General features: G+C 44.4%; 1 protein-coding gene and 1 pseudogene across 3 annotated transcripts in view; one reads left to right on the forward strand and one right to left on the reverse strand.

Moving 5' to 3' along the window:
* Nucleotides 1-21,242, reverse strand: part of LOC144124489 (uncharacterized) — a 1,136,493-nt gene that overhangs the window by 711,560 nt on the left and 403,691 nt on the right. The window lies entirely within an intron of this gene.
* LOC144126323 (uncharacterized) lies at nt 11,730-16,220 on the forward strand (annotated as a pseudogene). The gene is made up of 9 exons (XR_013313480.1): nt 11,730-12,428; nt 12,582-13,232; nt 13,351-13,604; nt 13,672-13,881; nt 13,937-14,204; nt 14,281-14,605; nt 15,046-15,336; nt 15,428-15,687; nt 16,162-16,220. The product of XR_013313480.1 is annotated as an uncharacterized LOC144126323 (transcript).

The following is a 21,242-nucleotide window of genomic DNA, read 5'->3' on the forward strand; positions in this document are numbered from 1 at the left end:
GAAGGATACTGTACAGAGCATGGATGAATTTGTTGCCAAACTGGGGACGTTTTCTGCAGAAAACAGTGCACACTAAGTTCAGAATATGTAATTAAAGCAAGCGAATTTGACAGACCATATTCACTTCTATGCAGGAACTCCACAGTGCCCTGTAATTTAGTTATCTGTAGCTGCGAGAGCAAGTTTACATATTGAACAACCCGAAGGTCGTAAGCAATGGAGGTGAGAATATTTTTTGGAACGCAAAATACTTTGCTTTCCCGAAAAACACCGCGAAAACAAACGACAAATATGACCCGCTGCAATAAGCTTTGTACCAGTTCATGAACAATGCGTTTACAGTGCATGACACTAGATACTCCCACAGGCACTCACATTCATACGCCTAAAAAATTCAAAGATGAGAGTAGAGATCCTTACCCCACAGCTGGAAGCTACCCGATGACTTATCACATTGGGCACAAGGTACACTCATAGAGAAAAGTAAAAGTTCGCGGGATGTGGATTTCCTGAAAAACGTTTATTTTTGCATTGCCTCTCTAGGCAGTCAGCTGAAATTTGTTCAATAGGATCGAATGTGTCTAATCATGATTCTAGGTTTTCGATTAAATTACTTTTCGCTAACATAACAAATAAATTTCTGCCACGAACATAAATTCCGCAGATTTATATCCTTCACTATACAAGTAGACTGCACTACAGCGAGATACCCTCCACTGCAAGGAGCAAAGAAAAAGAAAGTACCCAATATGTCAGAGAAGGAAACTTGCAGGGAAGTTCAAACTTACCTGTAGGCAGTTGCTGCACTCAGCAGGCACTATATAGTAGCTAGCTTAGGTGAATCACGTCCACACTGCACGGGCAAAAAAACTAAAGTAAGCTAGGGGTGCCACATAATGTCCGGCTACCTGGCTCAGCATTGAGCCCTGTGGGCATAAACATGTTTGACAAAGCTGCACCAAGTCCCTGATGCACAAACGCACTACATGATCTCATTGCACTCAGTGCTCAGTGACTGGGAAATACGCAAAAAATGTGGGATTGAAGTTCGCAAATAAAACAGAATACTCAAGCTATCCTAGACAAAAATACTGCAGAGTGTAAGGTACTGTGCAGTAGATGGTTGGAGACATCGATTCGGAAAGCCTAATGAAACAAGTTGATAAGCTGCGAAAGTCGAAAACTTTTACATTTTCAACCTACCTGTGCTTCCCATGACGTGGCGTAATTTAGGTACCAATACACTCTGCGGGCGGGCCACATTCGCGCTGCAAAGGCATAGGAAAATAAGCAAAACTCAGTCGAATCAGTGCAAAACACACACCTTTTCGCGCATTGTTTTATCGGAACTATGAACCTAGGTACAACTGCATTAAGAAGCACAATGTAACTACACCCCGTCCCAACCTTTTTAGCAATGCAGAGCAAAAAAAAAAACAAACAAACAGGTGCGACGCACTTAGGCTCGCGAACGTGAGCAAACACGTTTGCGGCAGCTATTGCATTGTGCTTTTAACTTCCGCTCCAGTGCAAACAAGTTGTGAAATAGAGTATAACTGCCCTAATGCACTTCACTCACCCCAGAGCAACATAGTGAAAGTAATTTTCAAACACAGTTACTTACCCAGCAAGTGATAACAACAGGCCGCCTCTTTCATCCGCAACAAAAATCGGCATCTCAGCAAGGGCACGAAACTGGAGCTTTTTTCATGAGGGCTTCAGGTGCAAAAGGTCTTTTCGAGCGCGTAGGTGCCACATCACATTTGTAACACAGCCAAGCAGCCGCATAACCAACAAACCGCACATTGCGGCAGAAGTAAAGGTCGAAAGGAGCACCACGCGACGAAAAAAAAAAACGCGACCACCGCGCTACTGTAATCGGCGGCAAGTGTTGCCTGACGGATTGGATTAAATCGAGTTTTAAGCCTGTCGCTCTGCCGTGGCCCCTGGGTGGAGTTTAGTCTGTTTAGTTTTAATGGACGGCTCCATGCATGGCTGCATGCTCCAGTTACCTCGAAGGAATGCTGGAGGAGAAAATGGTTTTAATTATGAGCGCTGACTCCGGAAAGTCATTCATTTTTTAGATTAATTCAGGCTCTCTCTCATTAACACCATATTAGAGTGATCTTAATCAGTTGTTCTGAATATTAAACTAATTTATGGTAGAAATGTGATGGAGTGAACTTTTTCATTTGCAAAAAAAAAAAAATTCTTTTCAACATTTGTGTCAGGAAAAAATAGATATACAGGGTGTTTTTTTAGCCCTTCACAGATTAAAGAAAAAAGGCGCCAATAGAATCGTCAGTGCCGCCTTCACGGAATGTATATTCGGCTCGGCGAACACAAGATGGGACTGAGCGCGGGCAAATTTATTTATTAATTAGCCAAATTTCGTGAATTGTCTTTTTAACTCTTCAATTTACGCTGCATATTGCACTCGCAATATTGAAAACTGTAAACATTCAAATAAAATACAATTTGAAGCATGTTCTTATGTACAACAGGTATTGAGATGTTCGCGATTGAATTTTCTGCCTTTTCGGATCTGATTCGGGAACTGAACGCTCATAGTGCGCCGGAAATCCCGCCCGTGATACTACGTAGAAGATTGTCGAAATGATGACGACAATTAACCGACGGCGCCGAGGCTACAGCTGCGACTACGGCAGGCAGGCGCTCGGGAAGAGCGCATAGCAATGCTTCCGTGAGCAGCACGCGGTCTTTTTTCGTCATTTGCATTGAACTTAAAGGCACGTTTCCTGCCATCAGCGGCTTCAAAAAAGCAGCTTGGGGATAACGCGCAAGATTTACTTTGTGATTTGTTATTTTTCACCGGAATCTCCACTGGTCCGCTGCCGGCGCTCGATTCTGTTAACAAAACGAACAAGGCTGCTGCAGTACTATAGATGTGAACTGTTAATGCGCGTTGGAATGGCAGCGCAGATGCAACCGCGACTGAGAAGGTGCAGATGGTTGTCGCTTGTGTAAAAACGAATGGCAACGCTCGCTTCGCCTCAAGACCCTACGCCTCCGAAAATCCTGGCCGTCCGGTTCCGTCACATACGATGTTCGCTAAAATGCACAAACTGTTCCGGACCACAGGATCTGTGATTCATTTAAGGAAGGCAAAGGAAGTTATCCTGAGTGAAGAATTCGAGATAAATGTTCTCGCCCACATTCGTTTATACCCCGAAGCCAGCATCTGTCAAATCGTCGAGTCCATTAGATCCTCCCACTATTCAGTCTGGAGATTTTTTAAGAAGCACTTTTTATCCTCAACGCATATCACTGCATCAGGATCTAAGTGAAGACGATTCTAAAAAACGGTATGAATTCAGCAACTGGGCCTTGATCAAATGCGACGAAGAATCAGATGGTTTTAGGAAAGCTCTGTGGACAGACGAGGTCCACATTTAGGGGAAGTCAATGTACACAACACCCACTTCTTGCCTGATCAGAACCCGCACTGGCTCCGGGAGCACCACCACCAAGTACGATGTTCAGTGAATTTGTGGTGGCATTTACTCAAATCGAGTAGTGGGGCCGTAATTCCTGGAAGAAAGTCTAACAGCAAAGTCATACACAGCGAGCATTCTAAGTGGTGCTGTCAACGATTTCATGTCCGAGATGCCGTTAAGTCAAGTCCACGGCTCGTGGTTTCATCACGATGGGCGCCTGCGCTCTACTCGTCGCGTCCAATGGATTGGCTCGACAGCAACTTCCCCGGTCAGTGGATAGGGCGCGGTGGAATCATGTTCTGGTCACCTAGGTCACCCGACCTAACTCCATTAGACACCACTGGAACAAAGTCAACGGCACTGAACCCGAAGACGGGGCAGACCTCAAACAAAGAATCATCGAGGCATATGCGATTATACCCCCGCAGGTTGTGAAACTAGTACTGCAGTCCATGAAGGAGATTCATGGCATACGTGGCGATTTAAGGCAAGCACTTGAGCATTACTGATGCATAAAACCAATTCACCGTGGTACCACGGAGCAACAGTCATCAGTTCACGCCTTTTGAAATTACTTTGGACAAAAAATAAAGCACAAGCAAACAGCTTGCATACGGTTACTTTCTTGGCCTAGCCAGAGCGGAAAGGGATACTTTGCGCGTTATCACTGTGCTGCTTTTTCGAAGCTGCTGATGGCTGGAAACGTGCCTCCAAGTTCAATGCAAATGACGAAAAAAGAGCGCGTGCTGCTCACGGAAGCATTGACTCTGCGCTCTTCTCAAGCGCCTGCATTCCGCAGTCGCAGCTATAGCCTCGGCGCCGTCGGTTAATTGTCGTCATAATTTCTTCAATCTCTTACGTAGTATCACGGGCGGGATTTCAGGCGTACTCTGAGCGTTCAGTTCCCGAATCGCATCCGAAAAGGCTGAAAATTCAATCGCGAACATCTCAATACCTGTTGCGCTTAAGAACATCCTGCAAATTGTATTTGCTTTGAATCATTACCGTCTCCTAAATTGCGATTGCAATAGGCATCGTTAAGGAAAAAATTAAAAAAAATAATTAACAAAATTTGTCTAAATAGTTAATTAACTTTGACCCCTTTTCCTTATCTTCTGTCCGCCGAGCCAAATATACATTCCGTGAAGGTGGCATTCACGATACTATACTGCTTTCCTTTTAAATATCTGCAAACGGTTAAAAAACACCCTGTATATCATATGCAATGTCATAAGATCACATCCCTAGCGGGATATTTACGGATGCCTCTCGGACATCCGCCCGCAGATGCCTGCCAGCTATCCGGTAACGAATGTTCCTCGGACATACACAGAAACTCCGATGCGTAGATCCGGATATAGACGTCCGTAGGGATGCCATACGAAAATCCCAGCCTGGCATTGGATATTCGGACCTTAATGAGACCTACCGCGGATATCCGTGGTTTACTGGGTAGGCGAGCATCCTAACCCCTCGGCCAGCAGGCAGTTTCCATCGTCTGCAGCAAAGACGATCTAAAATAGCAGCATTGCGCAGAGATGGTACCGGTGGAGCCCAATAGGGCTTGTCAGAGGAAGTCTTGTTCCGGCCAGGAGCAGCAACATGCGACGCTTCGTCTGGCTGACAGGCGTCCACGTATAATACAACACCTTAAGCACTATTCAATCCTCTTGAGTCACTTGACGGGAAAGAAATGCTGAACATAAAAAGCTTGTAAGCACGACACAAGATAGGCACTGCTCACTGGCAGCCAGCTGGCTTACGGCGCTGCTGAGGGTAGGCTTGACGTCATCGCTGACAACTCGTAGCCAGAAGCGCGCAGAGATCAGCCCGCGGCCACTTACAAAACAACCAAAACACAGCCATGAGCTTAAAAATAAACGTAATGGCGACTGTACACCTAGGTAAAAAAGTAAAAAATTTCAAATTGATTCTGGAGAAAGGAAATGGTGGAGTAATCGCCTCATAAGTAGCGCGCCACCGAAGACCTGTTTCACAAGCATTCAGCAGCAGCGGCCACGCTTGAGCTGCTATCCGGACCCTGAAAACTACACCTTAAATTGCAGGTTGGCTTTTTGCGAGATTTTTTTCTTTCTGGTAGCCGCTGCTGCTGACTTCTCGGTCTGTCGTGACGATAGGAAAAATGACTGACACGTGTCTTGCATGCAACGAAGCGCGTTCTGAGGATGAAGTGTTTCTAACGTGCTCGGAATGTCATCATATGTATCATATTGGCACATGTTGGCACATATTGGCACATGTTCATGGCACATACAAAAAAGGCACAAAGTGCAAAAAAAGCATGGAAATGCCCAGCATGTAAAACAGCTAAGGCCCGAAGCAACCAGAGTGGTAAGAAAACAAGCGAGGAAACGTAATTAAATCTTGCAAGTGAAATTGCGGATATTCGTCTCGTGCTGACAGAAGTACTTGAGGTTAAGTCAAAAATCGACACACTAGGAGAGATAAAGGCCACTGTGGATGCTATTGAGCAGTTTATGCAGGAAATGTCCACAAAATACGACGAAGTTTTGTCAAAAATGAAACAGCAGGATGCAGACATATCTGCGCTCGGAAAGCGAGTGGAAAAGCTCGAGGCTCAGGTAACAGAACAAGAAAACCAGGAATTAAGGTAACAAGTTAACGAACTAGTGCAGTACGGCGGACGTCAAAATTTAGATATGCTTGGGCTGCCCCACCATGATAATGAAAACCTACTGGAAAAGCTTACTGTCTTCGCCACTGATCTCGAGCTTCCGCTCCTGTCCAGGGCAGATGTTGAGGCTGTTCATCGACTGCCCTCACGATCTATCAATGACAATGACAATGAGTTCGGGGAGAGTGCTAAGAAGGTTGCACCTCTTCTTGTACGTTTCGTATCCCGTTCAACCAGATACGCATGGCTTGCCAAAAAAGAACAGCTAAAGGAAACGAAATCTAAAATTATCTTCAATGGAAACCTGACAGCACAAAACAAGGCGCTCTTTTGAAAAACGAAGAAAACGGCGAAAGAAAAAGAGTATCAGTTTGCCGGGCTAAAAAATGAAAAAATGTTTGTTCGTCGCGGCCCCCGCAGCCAAGTTATCAGGATTAGGACGACAAACGATCTGGATAAGATATGTTGAGTAACGGGCGGTACGCGCATTGCGTTAATTGATAGCACTGACATCCTTGAAAATGACAGTCCCGTTCACATATTCTAATCATGATACTGATTCGTTCAAACATTCAAAGCACCTACGAGAAAAAAAATAATTTTCTTTATTCCATCTCAATGCTCAAAGCCTTCGGAATAAACAGGATTCTGTGGAAATCTTCCTGAATGCATTAGACCATAAATTTGAAATTTTAGCTTTCACTGAAACTTGGTTCACCAACGATTATGATGCTATACAGTTATCAGGATACAAATGCCTATCAATTTCAGGGAGTGATAACAGAGGGGGAGGTGTGGCTATTTATATAATGAACTACCTGAATTATGCCACCTTACAAGAGTTTTGTGTAATAAATCCACACTTTGAGTGTCTCATTTTAAAATGTGTTAGTACCATATTTGCCGTTGTATACAAGCCGCCTTCTGGATCACAGGCTATTTTTTAGCATTTCTTGAAAATATGTTAGATCAGTGCATGCATTTTAAGTTTCCTGTAGTTATTTGTGGTGATTTCAATATCGATCGTTTATTGCTTGATTATAATCAGCAATGAATGCTCGATATTTTTCTCTAGTTTGGTTGTGAAAATGTAATACATATGCTAACTAGAGCGACAGACATGTGCCATACTTTACTAGATGTGTGTTTTACAAGCTACAATAAGGATGATGTGCAAGCAGGCGTACTAATAGCTGATATTAGTGACCATTTACCTATATTTATGTTCTTGAAACCCTACTGTACACAACAGAGTCATTTCAAAACATGTGCACCCATTACATACAGAATCATTAATGAAGCTAAGACCACAATATTTAGAAAGTTAGTAGCAGAAACAAGCTGGACAGATGTTCTTCAACTGTCTGACCCCGTCGCAGCGTATGACGTCTTTATTAAAACAGTTACCGAGCTCTACAATCAAGCCTTCCCTACAGTATAATTCCAAAAGTGTAAAAAAGCCAGAAAGCCATGGATAAATGCCGACCTTCTGAAATGATTTAGAGTGCGTGACAGACTATTTGCCTTTTTTATCAGAATGAAAAATATAGACTGTTATACTGAATAAAAACGAATTCGTTATAAGTTAGGCTGTGATATTAAAAAAAGCCAGGGCTAGTTATTACGAACATAAGTTTACTGATTTCTGCAACAAATCCTAAACAATTATGGAATACAGTAAACAAGCTAATGTCCAACAACAAAAGAGACGGCATCTCTGAACTCGTTATAAATGGTGTGCCTTACACAGGGGCGTCGCTTGCTGACAAACTTAATGAGCACTTTCTCATATCAGGGGCTTCAAGTAAATCTCAGGCAAGTAACTGTGATTTTACAACGTATATCACGTCCAACGTCCAAAGCTCAATGTTCATGTTTCCAACTACAGAATTAGAAATCTGCACAGTAATCGAAAACTTAAAATTAGCAGTGCAAGTGGTGCTGATGACATTACCTTTGAACCTATAAAATCCATCAGTCACGTGATTAGTTAGCCACTTACGCGTATATGCAACCTGATTTTGAGTACCGGTGTATTTCCAGATAAATCAAAAATTGCTAAAGTCTCCGCCATACACAAGAGAGGTGATAGAAATGATATAAATAAATATAGGCCAATTTTGGTCCTACCAATCCTCTCGAAAGTGGTTGAACAAGTTATAAACATAAGGCTACTGAACTGCTGCAAGAGAAACGATATCATTGCCGAATAGCAATATGGATTCCAAAAAGAGAAATCTACTGAAATGGCACTAATAAAAATTAAGGGCAAGATAATAGACAATTTTGAGCAAAAAATATATACATTAGGTGTTTTTCTAGACTTTAAAAAGGCATTCGACTCCATTAAGCACCCTATTTTACTGTACAAGTTATATAAATATGGCATTAGAGGAACGGCTCTCACATTAATAAAGATTTACCTCTTAAATCGTCACCAGTACACAAATTTTACGAATGCAAAGTCCAGTTTAGGCCAGATACAGTACGGAGTTCCTCAAGGATCAATCCTTTGGCCGCTGTTATTTCTGCTTTATATAAATGATATAATTACCGTGCCGTCTACACCAGAAATAATACTGCACGCTGATGATACCAATGTATTCTCCAGCGGACAAGATCTAGAAGTCCTCCAAGTAGAAACCAACGTATGGCTGGAAAATTTGTCGACGTGGCTCCAAGGTAATGAACTAGAGTTAAAAACTAAAAAAAACTAAGTACATTATATTCCGCGCTCGTAAGAAGTTTATAAAACAAGAAATACTTATCCAATTTCGCGATGAATTTATCGAACGTGTAATATTACATAAATTTCTTGGTGTCATATTTCACGAAAATCTAGACTGGCCACCTCATATTGAAAAATCTCGCATCGGTATCTCTAGGTCCATTGGTATCATGTATAAAATAAAGAACCTTTTGCCTATCTGGCTAAAGAAACAACTATACTACACACTAGTACATTCGCGTTTCCACTATTGTCTTCTTCTCTGGGGCACAGCACCTAAAACAAGCATAGAAAACACATACTTATTAGAAAAGAAAATTTTGCGACTAATAGATAATGCACCATACCTTAGCCACACGGCCCCATTGTTTAGGAAACACCAACTGCTTACACTGTGGAATGTTATAAACAAAAAGATAGCGTTACGTGCGTCTTTTTTCCCAGCTCCAAAGATAGCCCACGAAATACAAGATAAACCACGCGACTAACGCCTTTGCGCGCCACGATCGCGCTGCTCTCAAGCATGGTTCGAGCAAACGAAATCACCTGCAGCCTTGACTTGACGGCTCCGCACAAGCGGCAGGCTGATATGTTGACGGTGGTTTCTCATCTTCGTCAGCTTTCTACGTCTCATCTGTGTGGCACACGTGACGGTGAGAGTTGCCGCCGCAAACATAGCAGCCTGCCGTTGTTGCGGGGCCGTCGAGTCAAGGCTGCAGGTGATTTAGTTTGCTTGAAGCGCGCTTGAGAGCAGCACGATCGTGACGCGCAAAGGCGTTAGTCGCGTGGTTTATTTTGAATTTCGCAGGCTTTCTTTGGAGCTGAGAAAAAAAAGACACACGCAAGGGTTTCCTTATCGTAAATGATGTAATGGGGGTTTCTGAAGGTGCTCGACAACTCTTCACATGCAATTTGTTGTCTAAAGTTAATATTTATTAATATAGATAATTAAGCTTTATAAAATTATTATATATTTGCGAAACAAAAAATTGGATGTGGTGCGCAAGGTGGCTGTCACCAATATGCAACTGGTTTCAATCGCCTGTCTCTAATAATTTATTTTTTAACCCTTGGCTCAATTTAGCAGGGACACCCGGTAGAAAGGCTGGCGCCAGCCTGTAGCAGAATTGCCATGGAGGGTCTCAGACGTTCGGCAAGCGTGCTTTATTTTCCCTGAATTCCAGGGCTAGCCAAGTAAAACCACTGCCAATTTTTTTATTCAGTATTCCTGTAAACCTCGAAAGCTCTACCTTTCAACGCTGTTCACCTTGTTTTTCTTACCATCTGTATTTTAGAAGTCAGCGGACGGATGATGATAGGTTCTTTGACGATTGAACATCAGCAATAACATTTTTTAGCACGTGGAAAACAGGCTTCCCAACGCAGGCATCGGCCAAGTGCTTATTTGTTCTGAGCCTACATTTCAGTAACCACCATCGGCCGATGTACTTTACATGCTGCAGTTCCAGTTTACTCCTGCATATAGATAGAGAGCGAGAAGTTTAATGAAAAGAAAGGAAAGAGGTTGGCCGGAAAGATGGACGTCTGGCCTGCCACTCTGCAGCGGGGAAGGGTAAAGAGGAGAAAAAAGAGGGTCAGTTTTGGTGACAATGTCATGAGAGGAGTGATGAGAATATGTGCACGCGTATTTGATGGATTTACAACCGCGAGTAGAGGCCCGTGTTGCACAAAAAACGTGAAAACGTCTGCACTGCCTGGACTGCTTTGCAACTCTGCAGCCAAGAGCCTAGCAGTAACACTCGGTTTTGTTGGTGTTGTGGCGCAGGGGCTCACTCGAATCTGGGCTCCTTCGGGTAGCGTGTCCGAGCCTTCGGGCTGAGGGAAGATGGAACTTGAAGGTTGGGAAAACGAAAAACAAGCGGGTTTACTGGTACTTTGAAAAAACTTATTTACATAGTTTAGAAAAGAGCAAACAGTCACAAATTAAGGTTCATAAAGTTCATAGCGTCGAGCGACTGGATGAGCCTTGTCGTCAGGGGCCAGAGCGTTCGTTCCTACTCAGGACGCTCGTTAAATACACTAAGGCCCCGCCACTTTCATCAGGTGGCACACACTTAACACGAATGACACGAGATGGGAGGTTTATCAGTGTTCGTTCGCTTTAAAACTACGCATCAACAGACGCGAACACCGGTAAAACGGAGCACATGATACCATTAACGTAAAAGTAACACCAGCTAGAACTGACGGCGTGCTAACGAGGTCCGCAGTCGTTCATCCGCCGTCTCTAACGGAGTGGTGGTCGCCATTCAGAACCTTCCGAACGGTGTAGAAAAAAAACACACCGTACGGCAACTGAGACGGAGCGAGGTCGAATTGCTGCTGCTGTTCTAAAGAACTCGCCAGTGGAGATGTGTACTCATATCTGTTTCGCTTAGTTCCCGCACGAAGCAGCAAGTTTTGGTTTCGGTGTAGATGCAATCGACAGCAGGCGGCGCCAAGAATCAGAAGACGGTGAGAGAGTCGTGAGTGTGGACGCTGTTACCGATGCGGCGTAGGCGCTAGGCCTAGCAGCGCCAGCGGGGCCGTCTCGGATTGCGTTGCAGAATTGAGCACGGCGGGTTGTCTGGAGCCTCTCTTGGAGCGGATATCGTGAGCGGCGACTTCGCGCTTGACACTGCTGCTTTTCGATGCGCGAAGGAGAAAGGAAACATGGATGCTTAACCGAGTTCACCGAAGTGTATATCGTAAACGATGGCTGAGCTTGGCCCTCGCTATGGTTTGCGAATGGCGGTATGGGGCCGTTGTGAGCGAATTGAGACAAGCGCTGGCTTTTCCGCACCCTTGGCCAGCGGTAGAGAAATTTCTACCTAGACACTGCTGCCCGGAATGACCTCGGCAGCTTCACGTTGGGGCGGGCAAAGAAGCTCGCCGAAGCGCCTCCACTCGCTCGCAGAGCAGCACTCCCTCGCAACGCAGCGGTGCCGTGCAGTTGCGACAGTTGTTTGCGGCATCTGTTGCACCGGAACTGCGCCCGCTTCCCCTTAGATGAGACGCGGTAGAAGGTTACAACTTCCCCCACGCGCTCTGGCTTGTCGTCATTGAAACCCAGTTCTCCACAAATGCCCCAGTACTCGGATTTCGCCGGGCGTCCGCAGTCGTTTGCTATGCGCCCGAGCCGCTGCACGGCAAAATGGCCGCCCCGCGCACGCGAAGATACCGCTAGGGTGGCTAGAACTTTTTTAGGTGTGTGAAGCGGCCACCGGAAGCTGCCCCCAAAACGCACCGATGCCGCGCGGGGGCGCTGAAGACAGCGGCGCCGTCAGAGCGAACAGACGGAATTGCTTGGCTAGCCGGAGTATTGCGGACAGCAAAAAGGCTTCGCTCGCGCTGATTTTCTGCCGCGTGCTTTGAGAATGCCGCCAACAGCAAAAAACAAAAAGACCCAGCGCTGGTGTTTCGTGCCTGGATGCAATTCAGGATACAGATCTTCTACAGAAAAAGTGTCCCTCTTCCGAGCTCCAGCATGTAAAGAGCTATTCACCAAATGGTCCAACGCCTTCCCTAGGGCTGATAAGGAATTGCAAGAGAATTGTGCTGTGTGCGAGAAGCATTTTGACGCAAGGTACGCGCCTAACTATTTTATTCCACAGCACGATTTTATCGCCATTCTTAGATGCTCGCCTTACTGTCCGCTTTCGTGCTCGCCAGGCGTGAATGGTGTTCTCGCATGCAAACGTGAGTTCATGCATGATTTTGTTTGTTGTTTCTTTGATAGGTTTATTGTGCGAAACTTCAAGCACAATATAAACGGGAAGCAGGTCATAGTGCCCCGAGCTATTCCTGGCCTAACCGAAGATGCTATACCAACGATCTTTCCTAACTTAACTAAATACTTAAGCAAGACCCTGCCAAAGGAGAGGAAGCGAAGAAACGTAAATGAAACTGCTGTTTCATTCAAAAAGAGTCGCACAGACGTTGAGATCATAGAAACAGGATCAGTGGCAGAGGACGGTGCGAATGTGTCGCAAGAGACATTATGTCCAGTTGCATCCTTAAGCAGGCCCAAATGAGCTCTGGTCTTTGCAGAAATTTAAAGACCAAAATGTTCTGTGCTATCAGACAGCAGAGTTCATTAGGAACGCAAATCCTCCTGTGGTGCAGAACAAGATAGTTGTGTTCGAAGTGGAAGACAGCGCAGGACCTTCCCAGTGCAGGATATTTCTGAATGGACTTCTTCACAAGAAGAAAGAGATTCTTACATTGCAAGAAGCTCAGGACATGTTGGCTTATGCTGACAAACTTTTATTGTGCCATGGAGTTGGAAAATTGGACGAATTCCAGCCTTTAAATGTGGTAGAGGTGGCAAAAGTGGCCCAAAAACACATGTTCTCCATGACTTGCAATGGATCCTCATCTTCATCACAAGGTATGGAATCATTTCGAAGAATGTATGTCTAGGAGGGAAAATTGATGCCCTCACCGCAGATGAATGTGCAGGAACTGCTGTGTTTGTTAAAAACGCATTTTTGTTTTGTGTCCAACAGATGTCTCTACTGAAAGGTGCTCCGCATGTAGAGCATGCAGAAACAGACTTATGGCTCGCCTTTTGCGCTTTAAGAAAAAAGTACGACACCCACTCGCACGAAAGGCTCCACTCGCCTGTCTAGCAGCGCAGCGACTGAAACAGGCAGTGCGTACTTTGAAGAGGAAGGGCAAGAAAATCCAGTCTCTGAAAGATAACCTGACAGAGCTCCGAGAAAAGAACTGCAAAATCGAGAAGTCCGCCTTTGAAGAGAAGGTGTGCTACAGTGCTTTAATTAAAGTGCATGTGCTTATATGCGTATGATATTCCCTTTTTCTTTCAGCTGAAAAAGCTTCCAAAGAAGCAGCAAGCTGCTGTTCGTGCGTGTTTCGAAGCCTGTAATCGAAAGTCTCAGCGTGGATACCGTTATGACAAGGAATGGCTTCTTGAGTGCATAATTCTAAGGATGAAAAGCCCACGGCTCTACGAGCACCTCAGAAGCCACAAGATTCTGGTTGTTCCCAGTCGTGTTTGCCTACAAAGGTACATTAAGGTATGTGACTGGACGCGTTATGAAAGTCCGAGTGGTGACATTATTGCACTTTTAGGGTTTCAGAGCTTCTTATGGATTTAATGCCAAACTTCTGTCATGCGTGAGATCAAAAGCCCAGGACATAGACGAAATGAAAAGGCATGGTGGTCTAGTAGTGGATGAAATGAAGCTTTCAACCCACCTTGACATGACATCGTCAAAGCACATAGAAGGCTTTGTGGACCTGGGAAAATACACTGAAGAATGTGACAAAAGAAAAAAAGCTGACCACGGCCTGGTAGTGATGTTTCAGCCATTTGTGGGCAAATGGACACAGATTATAGGTAAATAAAATTTGATTATTCCTAAATTTTTTTTAGCAAATCACACGATCGCATAAAATGTTCTTTTCTGCCTTAGGTGTGTTCGCTTCCAATGGAAATGTGAAAGCAAGACTGCTGGCAAAAATTATTCTAGAAGCAACGATATTGACCGAACAAGCTGGCCTCCGTGTCGATTATATTTGTTCTGATGGTGCCCCGTGGAATCGATCTATGTGGAACATCCTAGGCATACGTGGAAACTTCAATGATATAAGGTGCAGGGTCGTCCATCCCTGTGAGAAGGGCCAGATTTCTGCATTTTATATCTGACTTCCCACACCTTGTCAAATGTGTGCGCAACATGATGAAAAGCAAGGTTTCAACACGCACAATGGACGGGTATGCTTGCTAAGAAACATTTTGTGAAATGTTGGCACATATTCATAAATGTTTGCTCATTGTTGTCAGTGTTTCCAATGCGAAATGATTAATTTTACAGGCCCACTGGGAACACGTGTCGACAATGTGGAAGGTGGACAGTGGTTGCGTCACCTTGAAGGTGGCACCAAAACTTACGAGGTCCCATATATTTCCTAATGGGTTCGAGAAGATGAGGGTAGACCTTGCTTTTCAAGTCTTTAGCGCCCCAGTTAGGAATGCTTTGGCCTTCTACAAAGAGCAAATTGAGAGCAAATACCCGAACAGCGACCCAACAAGAATTGTCATTGGGCTCATGGCTAATCTGATTGAGGCCATGACGTCCAGATTCCCAGCAGAAGCCTTAAGGTAAGTTCAAATTTATTGCCACATTTATCTCAGTTGTCAACAACACATTTATGTGCATTCTGTAATGGTGTTTCAGACCCGACTGCAGGAATGAGAAAACATTGGACGAAATGCTGCACTTTCTAGACCTCTGGGAGGGCCATGCTAAGGGGATTGGATTTTTAAGCAGAAGCACGGCAGTGGGCCTGCGTGTGACCCTCACTGCAACAAAGAGCCTACTTGACTACCTAACAGAGAAAGTTGGTTTTAAGTACCTCATGACTGCGCACATCAGCCAAGATTGCCTTGAGCGGTGTTTCGGAATTGTGAGGCAGGCAGGTGGGGCCAATGACCATCCGACTCCGGCCCAGTTCATTGTCATCATGAGGTATCGCTAATCTTGCTGGTTATACACTGTGCAATTTAACCGGTTTACACTTGGCTCTGATTAAGAGTTACTACTCTGTGCTTACTTGCAGGTGCCTCAGTTTCTATAGTCTTGCCAGGAGTCCCAAGGGAGGTAACGTGCCTGATGGTGTAGTTGAGTCGTTGCTGTCTGTGGAGGAACTGCTGAACGAGACAGACAGCGAAGAGCAAGAGGCAGAAAGCCGACCGCTCCGATCCGATGCAGCCGAAGTGTCCGTTGACCATGCTTCCTACATATCGGAACAAAGTGATTCCCGCCTTATTTATTATATCGCCGGCTACGTGGCACGAAAACGCGTGCTGTCCATCGACTGTGAGTATTGCAAGGCTGCTTGCCTAATGAAGAAAGAAGACGTGCCCAGCTCTGATTTACCCACGGAAGCATCAATGCAGTGGGACCTTGGTGGGCTTTTGTTCCCAACGCGCTCCCTCTACAACCTTATTATGACACTAGAGAACAAAGTCACTAGTTTCTTCAGCAGAACTACCCTTCATGCTAAGTCGGTGACTGACATGTGGAAAATAATTGGGGAAACAACAAAAATAGGCTGTCCCCCGCACTCAGTAACATTGACGAGTTCAGTAGTGAAGTTCTACTGCTTAACACGGGTTCACTTTTTTTTGAAAGGAGTTAATCAAAAGGAAGATGAAAGGAAATGCAAAAGGATGAAGCCATGCGTGCTTTAACGGGCTTATCATGCTGTTGTGTATGTAGGTGAACAACTGAAAATAAATGTGTTCTTCCAGAAACATGTCTTTTTCATACTGTGCATGTTTTGCTGGGTAGGTGCCCTCGCCACACTTGTGTGCTTCATGAGCTGCCACTTCTTGGGAGTGTTTCTTTGAAAAGGGAATTCTCGTTTGCTGCGGTTGCAACGCAAGTAATAACTGCATGCGGCGGAAAATTAATCCGGATCCACCCACTACATTTTTACTATTGCTTTTCGACATCTGTACGTAAAAACCCACTAATTCTTTCACGGTACGAACTTGTATGCGACACAGTGTAGTCTAGCCGTATAATCGTCTAAGGAGCATAACAAAAGCATGCAACGGTTTTCGAATTTGTTAAAATTTTCCACACAGCAGCAGCGCAAATCTCCAGCTTTGTTTACAGCATTTGGGCTTCAAATTCAAGCTATTGAGAGGCAGATCTAGCCGCTCTGTTGTCATCCGCTGCTACTCGATAACAAAAATACCTCACATTATTGAGGAAGCCCAGCTGAAAGCAAAATAATTTGCTAAAACTGAAAGGCAAAAAGCAGCGCGAGCGAACCGCTTTAGCGGCGCGGAAAATGTAGGGAGGGGTAACTTTTGGGCCCTGCCGCGATGGCTCAGTGGTTAGGGCGCTCGACTACAGATCCGGAGTTCCCGGGTTCGAACCCGACCGCGGCGGCTGCGTTTTTATGGAGGAAAAACGCTAAGGCGCCCGTGTGCTGTGCGATGTCAGCGCACATTAAAGATCCCCAGGTGGTCGAAATTATTCCGGAGCCCTCCACTACGGCACCTATTCCTTTCTTCTTTCACTCCCAACTTTATCCCTTCCCTTACGGCGCGGTTCAGGTGTCCAAAGATATATGAGCAGATACTGCGCCATTTCCTTTCCCCAAAAAACCAATTAATAATTAATTAACTTTTGGCACTCCTTTCGTGTTACAAACGAACAGCCGAGCGCGCCGTTCGAGCGCGTGCAGAAAAGCGTGCGGACGTCTGCGGAAGCAACTTTCATGCCAGCACATAAATCGAGCATGAGTTCCCTTTAAATCAACGAAAAGATCCCTGCAACTGCTTGTCGTCTGCTGTGGAAAGAAAGCAGTTCTGCTTGGTGAATAATTCTTGACGACTCGGAGCTCATCATTGCATCATGTGGACAAAATACCACCGCGGAGCCATTTTTCACCATCAGCAGCATCTTAAAAGCAAATCACAGCGCGCAAATCAAGCAATTAAACGCGGTCCACGCGCATTCCACCATGCATGATCAGCGACCGCGCGACGGCGCCTCTAGCATCAGCGCCCCTGGCGGCATCGGTGAGCAGCGGTGCCACTTCCGGCAAGGGAAACGCGCCGCGCTTTTCACACCTGAAAAAGTTCTAGCCACCCTAATACCGCAGTAAGCTCCATGGCGAGGCGGGAGGTTAAAAAAAAAGGAATGGAGCGAAGTGCGGAACGGCTGTGAAAGAGAACAACTAGGTGAGGAGGCGGAGGAAAAGAAAAAATAGACGAAAAGGTGAAAAAAAGAGGGTGAGGAGGGTACAGGAGGAGGAGAGGCGCCGTTGCGAGGGGGGTTTCGGCACGCCAACGAGGAAATTGCCTCCCTGCCGTCTCACATCCGTCTCGCCTTCATGGTAAGTGATTTTGCGTCTTAAATATCGTTGTACGATCAAGACGTGAGCAGGCTTGTGTGGAGCGCTGGATTACTGTGCTGCGGAATGGAGCAAAACATTAGCGCAGTTTTCTTAACGACGCGCTGCAAGTGTATGGGTTGTTTTATAAGACTATGCGATAGCGCATTAGCGCCTGCATTGTCAGTCAATCCCACTGCCTGCGTTATAAGTTCGCCTTCATTCCGCAAAGCACCGCACGAGCGCTGTTTACAAGTCTGCTTGTGTCTGCACTGAAGTACACCTTGCAAGCGGCTGTAGGTTTTAGGCATTTTTATTTTAGTGCTCTCCGAAGAATTTGTGTCATTTTAGTTTGGATATGTGCAGCATTTTTGACCACTCTTAATTTATGCATGTTCGCAGAACGAGGTATGCGGCATCGCTATTAACATAAAAAAAATCAGGTTGCTTTTTCTAAAATGCCATGCTTCCCCCCAAAAAACATAATTTTGCTTATTGTGCTCGTCGCCGCAAATGAATGTGCTCAAAGCTTCTGGAGTGCGTACTTGTATTCTGCCCTCATAGATTCGGCCGCCACATTTAGAATTCCAATCTGATTATTTGTTGCTTTCAGCACAATGGCGCAATCTCTTTGTCACTGGAACACGAGTGAACGCGAGAAAGCAACGGCTGTCAGTTCTTGCCTTATGTTCTGCGGCTCGTTGCGGCATAACTTCGATGAGTGCAGTATAAACGTGCTGTCACTATTTGTGAATATGTAACAGCTGCTTTAATTTCAAAGCATCACATACCTTATTGCCTTGTTGACCTATCAGTATTGGAAACAGTAATTCGAACGACATACACTTTATTCATAATGATTTGTTTGGTATTATTTATTTATTTCAGTATACTGCAAGCCAGAGTTGGCCCAAGCAGGAGGGGCATACAACTAAAAAAATTTCTAAAAGAGCCCCAGCTACAAAACCGCGAGTCAGTAAACAGGACACAAAACCAGAGTCATCAAACAAGATACTGGGAGCCATACAATAAGTTCTTGAGCTCCTTCTCAAAATTCCTAGACTTACATAGACCCGAAGGAAGGCCATTCCACTCCGCGACAGTGTTCGGAAAAAAACTGTTCTTAAACCCACTAGTTCGCGCGAAAATTGGTGCTAATGACTGCTCATGTACATGACGTGTTCTCCTAGTGCTCGCCAGCTTCACACAATCAGGAAGACCTGCCTTCAGATTTCCAGACTTGTAATTATGAAGCAGTACTAGACGGGTAACTTTTCTTCTTATTGCCAAGAACTGTAAATTACTCTTTCGAATTAATGCAGTTGGAGAGTCTATCCTTCTATATTTCCCATAAATGAAACGAACTGCTTTTCGCTGAACACGCTCCAGTTGAGCAATGTCTTTCTTGTTATGCGGGTCCCACACTGCTGCCGCATATTCAAGTCGGGACCTAACACGAGCCTTGTATGCAGTGATTCTGGTGCTCATGGGAGAGTTTCTGAGTTTTCTTTTAATAAACCATAATTTCTTTACTGCTGATGAGCAGATGTCAGCGATATGAGTGGACCAAGTAAGTTTGTTCGTGAGGGTTACTCCGAGGTACTTATAGCTTTCTACTTCTAAAATGGGATGATTGTGAAGTATATAACTGTGAAATTTGGGCACTTTTTTCCTTGTGATTCTTAAAAGTTCGGTTTTGTTTGGGTTAATATCCATGCCCCAGCGCTCCCACCAGTCCGCAATTGCTAATAGTTTTTTGAAGTGACAAGTGGTCAGAATCACCTACTACCTCTTTAAAAACTATACAATCATCGGCAAACAGCCTCACCTCTACATCCTTTTCAACAATATCCACTAGGTCATTTACATAGATCAAAAATAACAGGGGTCCCAAGACACTGCCTTTAGGAACCCCTGAAGTCACATGCAGCATGTTAGAACAAGAGTCCTGGATTGCTACAAATTGCTGCCTATCTGTAACATGGCATGCACCCACTGAATTATAAAAGAGGGAAGTCCAATCGATTCAAGTTTAAACAATAACTTTCCGTGAGGCACATTGTCAAATGCTTTACTAAAGTAAAAAAATAAGACGTCTGTTTGCCCGGTAGCCTCCAGCACTCTTGAAAATTCATGCACTACAGATAAAAGTTGGGTAACAGTAGACATACCTCTCCTAAAACCATGTTGGTAAGCTGTTAAAATATTACGGTCCTCTAAAAATTTTACAATACAACAAAAAATAGCATGCTCTAACAACTTACAGCAATTATTCGTCAAAGAAACAGGGCGATAATTGGTAACTAGTTGGCAGTCACCTTTCTTAAGAATAGGGACAACTCGAGCCTTACGCCAATCAGACGGTATAACACCTGTTGTCAAAGACAAGTTAAACATATCAGTTAAGTATTGAGATATTTGTTCCGCGTAGCGTTTAAGAAATGAATTCGGAACTCCATCGGGTCCGGAAGATTTTTTTGTGTTAAGTTTAAGTAACATTGCTAAAACTCCTTCGCGACTAATTATCAGTTCGTTACTACAAACAGAAGAATAATCATTACTACAAACACACTGAGGTTTAAAATCATCTAGCTTCGTGAAAACACTCTGGAAGTAATTGTTAAAATGCGTTGCAATCTCATTAGCGTCTGTTATAGTCACCTCGTCAATTTTTATCTTCGTAATTTCGTGCCTGGAAGGATTCAAATGGCGCCAGAACTTTGATGGGTCCGACCTCATGAACTCTTCAAGCCTGTTTTTGAAAAAGCTATTTCTGGCTTCTCTTACTTTTTCTGCCATCTTGCTTTTTAATGACCCAAACAGTGGAGTTCCTGTCCTGTGCTGTTTCCTAAGTCTTTTAAGTTTCCGTTTAACATGAATTATCTCTCTATTAATCCAAGGATTTTCCCCCCTGACTGGACATTGTTCTATCCAGGTTCTAATCTATGAAGAACTCCAAGGTTGCATCAGTTTAATCTACAAGCAGTACCAAACAGTTCAGAGTTAGTCGCAAAGAAAGACGCCCCCTGCAACACTTGTAGGTATTTTTGTGCAAATGATTGGTGGAAATAGGCAGGAACTGAAATTTTCGTTCGAAAATAGCAGCTCCGTATTTATCTGAGCATCTGACGACTACCTTTTAGACCCAGAATTTGCTCGTATTTAGCCATTGATGTCACGAGCTTTAGCAAAGTTTGGGTTTTGTGATTATTTTAGAATCTGGGCGGCTCAAAGCCCTGGTGTTTCGTTATCTTGCAAAGAGGAGGAATGCAAACATTTGCAGTAAGGAGCTGCAGACCCCCAAGGGATTCTCTTTAAAATTCAGGCGTAGTTACTTGTGCAATTAAAAAAAAAGACAATAGTTGGAATAAGGAGCCAGTGTAACTGCTGCAACTATGCTCAGTTCTGAAAAAAGAGTACTTTCATTACTCAACCGGATACAGCGTACTGACACGCTGCTATTTTGGGATTTGCATTGCTACGGTCTCATTTTCACGCTTGTTCACTACCACTCTTTTCAAAT

Source organism: Amblyomma americanum, chromosome 3, assembly GCF_052857255.1.
Source record: "Amblyomma americanum isolate KBUSLIRL-KWMA chromosome 3, ASM5285725v1, whole genome shotgun sequence".
Classification (NCBI taxonomy): Eukaryota; Metazoa; Arthropoda; class Arachnida; order Ixodida; family Ixodidae; genus Amblyomma; species Amblyomma americanum.